Source organism: Diceros bicornis, chromosome 21, assembly GCF_020826845.1.
Source record: "Diceros bicornis minor isolate mBicDic1 chromosome 21, mDicBic1.mat.cur, whole genome shotgun sequence".
NCBI classification, from domain to species: Eukaryota; Metazoa; Chordata; class Mammalia; order Perissodactyla; family Rhinocerotidae; genus Diceros; species Diceros bicornis.
The window spans coordinates 30,883,040-30,889,750 of record NC_080760.1 but is presented as its reverse complement, the minus strand read 5'-3'; the positions used below and the strand labels follow the sequence as shown (position 1 = coordinate 30,889,750).

Here is a 6,711-nt window from a genome sequence, read left to right as displayed (position 1 = left end):
AATACAGAATAAACATCTCATTATGTCAATTACTATTATTTTAACTGTTTGATCTACAGATAGTATACAGAATTGCCTACAAATTGGATTAAAGATATTATTTATTATTTCAGGGGTCCTTTTTATTATTGGAGAATATAAAAGAAAGTACCACATTGTTAATAGCATGCAATTTCATTAAGAAATCCATAAAATAAAATTATTTCATAGAAATTTCTATTTCCAGAGTTTGGTTCTAATATAGCAGAGAGTAAATGTCCAAATTATTACCAGAAACATTTTGGAAATTTGTGACTAGCTCATCTCAGAGAATAAATGTCAGGAAAAAAATGCTCTTGTCAGACAAAGTATTGAAATAACAGCCAATTAAAAATTCATTAATGAAATAGAAATATATAGACATTATCTATGGTCTCTTATAAGACATTCAAAGAACTATTTTCAAGCATTGTTTTCCTAATTTCCAAGGCAGAAATCTAAACTTGTTTAAAATAATCTAACCCTATTAATGAATGTTTATCTTGTCTTCCCTGCTCCCCGATACGAATGTTTGTGGGTTATTATACACTGTGCCTTCGAACGGGATTGCAAATATAAAAGTGTAAGAGTTTCTCAATATGATGGAAAATTGAGAAAATACTTGGCCAACTCTTTCCCTGTAGAAGGTGTAGGGGGAAGAGGGAGAATCTCCATCTGCCCTTTCCCTTAAGGTTCTTATGGCTGGCCAAATAATCAACAAGACAGGTTAGCAGGAGAAAATAATACCAAGTTTAAGAACATGTATACATGGGAGAAACTCAGAAATGAGCAACTCGTCCCTCTTCTAAGCTGCTTGCTTAAGTATTGCAGCTAAAGGCGAGGAGCGTATTGGGGGTGGGTAGTGGCCTGGGACTTCAGAGGGCAGGAGGACAATTCTTTTCGGGGTCATCTATAGATAATGTGGTCAGGGAGAGACAGAGTTTGTGATAAAAGGGGCTTGGTGCCCCTCCCATTGTAACATCTATTTTACATTATCTTTATAGCCATCATGATAGAAGATCTGTTCCAGGAAGGAGCCACCATGTCAAATCCTTTAGGCAGTTAGTGGGGGAGGTCAAATGTCCTTCAAAGAAAACAATCAAGGTAAAGAGATATATTTCAGGGTGGCCAAATCTTGATCTCCCACAGTCCCGCCTTTGAAACTAAAAGTTTCACAGTCCTTTTGAAACTTAAAGAAGTTTCATAGTCCAGAAGCTGAGTTGGTAGATTGTTTCATCTCACTGAACCCATTTCTTAGTCCTGATAATAGATCAGTTCAATTAAGTTCATTTTAGAAGGTGGTGATGCAGGTGGGCTCTCAAGGTTAAACCTATATTGTGGAAACAAGCAATCAAGTATTTAATAAGAAGCATTTCTGTGTAAACGAAAGAAAAACAAGGTTAATGGTTGGAGCAAGTTGTAAAGCAGTTTTTGAGTTCAGAGGACAGCCAGTGAAGAAGAATTTTAGATGTCAGTGTCAAAGCATCTTTTGCAGTTTAAAATGTCTCTGATGATGTCATCGGGTAATCTCTTAAGTTTGTATCAAGTCCATCGGCTTCACTTTATAAGGCTTCAGGAAAAAGGGCAGGTTCAGTTTTCAGTGATTCCAAATGAAAAAGATGGAAAAAATCAAAAACGTTAGTTTGGAAATCTGTAGCCAGATATTTTAGGAGACTAGAAGAAATCAGGATCCAGTCCAGTAAATAGATACAAAAGAAAAACCTCAAAAGACAATTAACAAAACTAGGATCTAATATCCGCAAATGTATACTATGGTTTTTACTGAAATATAATTTCTCTCTAAAATCACCCTCATTTTTATTAAGATAGCCAAATTAAAACTAACTAGTTTGCAAAATAAGTCTAGTTCCAGTAGAGTTGGCACAATTACTTACATAAGTACAGCAAGAATAGCAATTAATCATATAAGCTCTTTTAAATCTGCTTTGCTGAAACTTTTTATAAGGAATCTCAGATTGAACTTCAAAGGCCTCTTGAGGCCAGGAAAGCCAAGCCAAGGATTTTGTCATCAGACTTTGCCTGCAATACCTACAGATTTGGGTGAATTCCTCTCTTCCGAGGTTCCCCCAAAATATTTCGAGGTTCCTTGTACCTGCCAGATAAGTGACATTCTTTACTTATCCTGGTAAGTGCTGCTTGGAACATAAGGTACCAGGCCAATATTTCCACGTGGCTTTATTCCATAAAGTCAAATCTTCATTCCTCAAAAGCTGTAGGGTTATATCGCAAATATGATGTTCCAGTTACAACCTTGGTAACATAACCAGTGTTTCCAATTGTGTCCTGTTATAAGGAGAACAGATTCTTATTGAACTTATGCAAATAACTATATTGCCATGAAAACAACAATATTCACTTACTAAGAGTTTCCAAATTGAGGGATCAGATAGAGAGAAAAAGATAAATATTTTAATTTTACTTACAAAAGTATCATTTACCAAATTGTTATAAGTCATAGCTAGCTCAGGAGAAACAAGAAAAAGTTTTCCTTAAATCTGAAGAAACAAAACATTAAAAATTCAGCAATACTTCAAGTGAAAAATCATAAAAATTATAATCATCCTTATCAGTTCATTCAGTCCTGTATAATCCATTCTTGATCCCAATCTTTTGGTTAGCAGCTTCATGAAGTCATCAGTCTCTCTATCAGATTTCTGTAATTTCTTACCAAGTTCAGTTTTATGATCAGAAAGTTTGTCAGAAACCTGTGTTCCAGTGTAAATGTCAGAGTCCTTTCTATGAAGTTTTCTGAAGTTGAAACATTTTGCAAAAGCATTAGAGCAAAGAAATAAGTCTGTAAACAGCAAGACGTTAAAATGGCAATTGACAGAGAAATTTGGTTAATTTTGTGACATACAACACTTTAAAATAATAATAACCAGAATTATGATTGATAATCAGGACAGATCAGAATTTTAGTAATGTTATACAATTTTAAAACACTTATGTCAATAACATTTGCCCATATAATACCACCTAAGCAGACTTATCATCATTTGTCTGACAGTGCTTTCATTGTAATTTAATATATTGAATCAGCCTAATAAGTTTAGTATCTTTCCCCTTATAGGAAGAGAGCAAATTTCTTTGAGAAGTTCCAGGGCCCTTTGAAAATTCTCAAAGAAAAAAGTAAAAAAAAGACTTTATTTAAGATATGAATTTTGGTGGAGCTTGTCAAAAATATAAACAGTCAAAGCAAACAGAGCATTAACAGTCCAAAAAGCCTTAATAGAAAGACCTCAGTCTTTTGAACGTAGGAAATTATTTTAACAGTTTTTTTTTTTTTTCCTGTCTTTTAGGTAGACTTACCCAAAGGTAAAGAAAAATCTTTTATAACCTCTTTGTCAAGTTCAAGAAAATTATCCTTTTAAGAGAAATAAGACCAAATTATAATTTTGCACCAGCTTACTTCTGCTATTAAAACTCATTTACTTAATTAAATTCATTTCAATCTTAGCCAACTTGACTATGCATAAAACTCCTTTTCCAGAATTCCCTCCACAAACCTTCTATAGCTTTCTTTTTACATTCAAAATTTGTCCCAAAATTTGTTCCCTCCTAGTACTTGAGGACAAATTTATCTTTCTTAATCGACCAAACAAAACATTTCTATTCTTTGTACCTTTATACATCTTATTTTCCTTGTACACAGACATATTTTTCTTAATTTTTTAGTAGCTTCAATCACATATATTAATTAGAAATTTTAACTCTTAGAAACCCCAATTTGTAAGTAAAAACTAAGTAAACATTTATAAACTTCTTTTACATTAGTATCTTGTGGCTTGGAAAATTTATAAACACTTCATAACTTCTAGAAATATGTTACTTTATAGTACAATCTTTTAATAAAACACAAGACATGTTTACCAATAGACCCAGAACACTTTTTAGTTTTCCTGTAATGAAAAGCCAAATGTAGACAAATGTACATTTAGCAATCAATGACTAATATGTTATTTGGAAATGATCTACTCAGAGAATTTTTATCATAAAATTTAGCAAAACTCTCAAGTTTTAAGTCACCAAAAAGAGTTTGGAAGCTGTAACCACCATAACACATAATTATTGTTTAAAGTTCACCCAACATTCATCTTTTTCACAACTATTTAGTTACTTATTCCCAATAATTATTTAGATTGCCTACAAGACTTCATAAGACATTAGATAAAATTAGCCATCATTTAAATTACTATTTTTATTAACCAGTTCTGTAATAGAAATAACATCAGTTTTTTTCTACAAAATTTCATGTAAATTTCATCACCTCTTATATCTTTAGACATAGTTATCATTAAGACTTCTATCAATAGGTCTTGGTCTTCTAATTTTGGACAAGGGAAGCATTCCCAGTCAGACATTTTAAAACATACTCAGGCAAAGTTGATGTAACCTCTATATATAAAATTAGCTCAAACATTCCAACCTTTATAATCTTATCAACACTTACACTTTTACATGTTCTCAATTCAATTGTAACCTGAGTCAAGGTCTTAAGGCTAGTCAAATTTTTCCCTTCCTTTTCCTGGCCTTTTCTTAGGTACCAAATAAATAATTATGTGAGAGCTCTCAAAACATTTTTTTTTCCTTTCCCCAATTTAGAAGTTATTCCAATTCAAAGGATCCGTGTCTGGCCATTGACGAGTAGGATCTGCATTTGCATATTTATTCCAATAGTGACTCGAAACAATAAGGCTTTTTAAGGAAAGACCCGGAGGTAACTTTCCACGCTTAGAATAAATCTTTACCATGGACGCAAGAGGCGTCCCTGGTGAGCGCGCAGATGATGTAGCCCCCATGATCCACAGAATTCACTCCCAAAGATATTCAGAGAAAGTAAAGACCTTCGTTGCACAGGCGGTAAGGATGGTGTCTCTGGTCTCCCACAATAGTGTGGGACGCCTCCAGTCACAGACCCACTAATCTGTGACACCGGGCGGGCGATACTGGAATGGGATTTTTCCAGCACTAACAAGCAACGAAGACGACAAAAGCCCTTATGGACTGGGCCCTTTATGACAAACTCCCCTGAGAGCTTGGCACAGCCGGACAAAGAGACAGTTCGGAACCCCAGTCTACTCGACTGGCCACCAAGGTGCACTCCGGTAAATGCACCTTCCATATGGTGGAGACCAAGGAGAAGATTCTCACTGGTCACAAAGCCAAGTTCTCAGGACACAGAACAAGACAGAGACTACTCTGGGAGGAAAAGGGATCAAGATCAAAGCCAAGAGTACTCTACCAAATTTAAACCAAGAGTCACTAAAAGCCCAAGAAACTAGTTTCCCAAATATTTTCTCCTGCCAATCTAAATTTAGAAAGAGAAAAAATTCTCACCATTTCCTTCCGCCGGACCCCGCAGATAGGGATTCGGGAGGCTGACATGGAAAGAAGTCTCACCTTCTGCCGGCTTTCGTCAGGCGTTCCCGTATCTCATCATCTGCAGTAGTCCAGGGAGAAGGCAGGTCTTCCAGCCAGAGAAGGCAACTTGTCAGTCAGTGTGGCTCCCGGTGACTACTCCAAAACTGTCGGGGGAAGAGGGAGAATCCCCCTCTGCCCTTTCCCTTAAGGTTCTTATGGCTGGCCAAATAATCAACAAGACAGGTTAGCAGGAGAAAATAATACCAAGTTTAGTAACATGTATATATGGGAGAAACTCAGAAATGAGCAACTCGTCCCTCTTCTAAGCTGCTTGCTTAAGTATTGCAGCTAAAGGCGAGGAGCGTATTGGGGGTGGGTAGTGGCCTGGGACTTCAGAGGGCAGGAGGACAATTCTTTTCGGGGTCATCTATAGATAATGTGGCCAGAGAGAGACAGAGTTTTTGATAAAAGGGGCTTGGTGCCCCTCCCATTGTAACCTCTATTTTACATTATCTTTATAGCCATCATGATAGAAGATCTGTTCCAGGAAGGAGCCACCATGTCAAATTCTTTAGGCAGTTAGTGGGGGAGGTCAAATGTCCTTCAAAGAAAACAATCAAGGTAAAGAGATATATTTCAGGGTGGCCAAATCTTGATCTCCCACAAAGGCAAAAACATAAATAGGTTGGCAAAAATTACTTCCTTTCAATGTTCTGATATCTGCAAGCTTACATCATACTCTCTGTAAAATATTATAACCCATAATCTTTGCCACAAAACGTAAAGGTAGGGAACAACTTATTCTGATATTACAAAAAAGTAATAAGAACAATGTAAAAATCTCATGCATTTTCAAAAATCCCATTTTTAGAAATTAGTTCTATATTTTACATTCCACTTCATTTTGTTCAAAATGAATTCTGTTGTCATTTGTGTTGGTTTCTCATTCTTATTGTTTGAAACCTTATTTAGCTAAAAGCCAGCACAGAAAAAACAAATCACTATGCAAAGAAATCGTATATAATTTGAAAAGGATTATCATAATTTTATTCATGAATTTTTATTCAGAAAACTGTTGAAGTGAAATCATTTAGAAAATAGAATACAACATATTTTTTCTACTAGGAGATTTCATCTACATGGATGTAGATGAAGAGATCTGGATAATTGTAGTTCTATTAAGTGGTGTTGATATATCTGGCGTAAGTGAACACTATCTGAAAATATTTATTTGAATATATTCAGTTAATTTAGTAGTCGTTTTTAATAGATTGGAAAGTGGAGGCCTGTTGATTGCAGTCAAACCCATGT

At 35.2% G+C, this 6,711-nt stretch overlaps 1 long non-coding RNA gene across 1 annotated transcript; it reads right to left on the bottom strand.

Moving 5' to 3' along the window:
• Positions 1-1,117: 1,117 nt before the first annotated feature.
• On the bottom strand, positions 1,118-2,823 carry LOC131419370 (uncharacterized). Its single transcript, XR_009223207.1, has 2 exons — positions 2,478-2,823; positions 1,118-1,348 (listed from the first exon to the last, which is right to left on the bottom strand). It is a non-coding gene; the product is annotated as an uncharacterized LOC131419370 (long non-coding RNA).
• Positions 2,824-6,711: the final 3,888 nt, after the last annotated feature.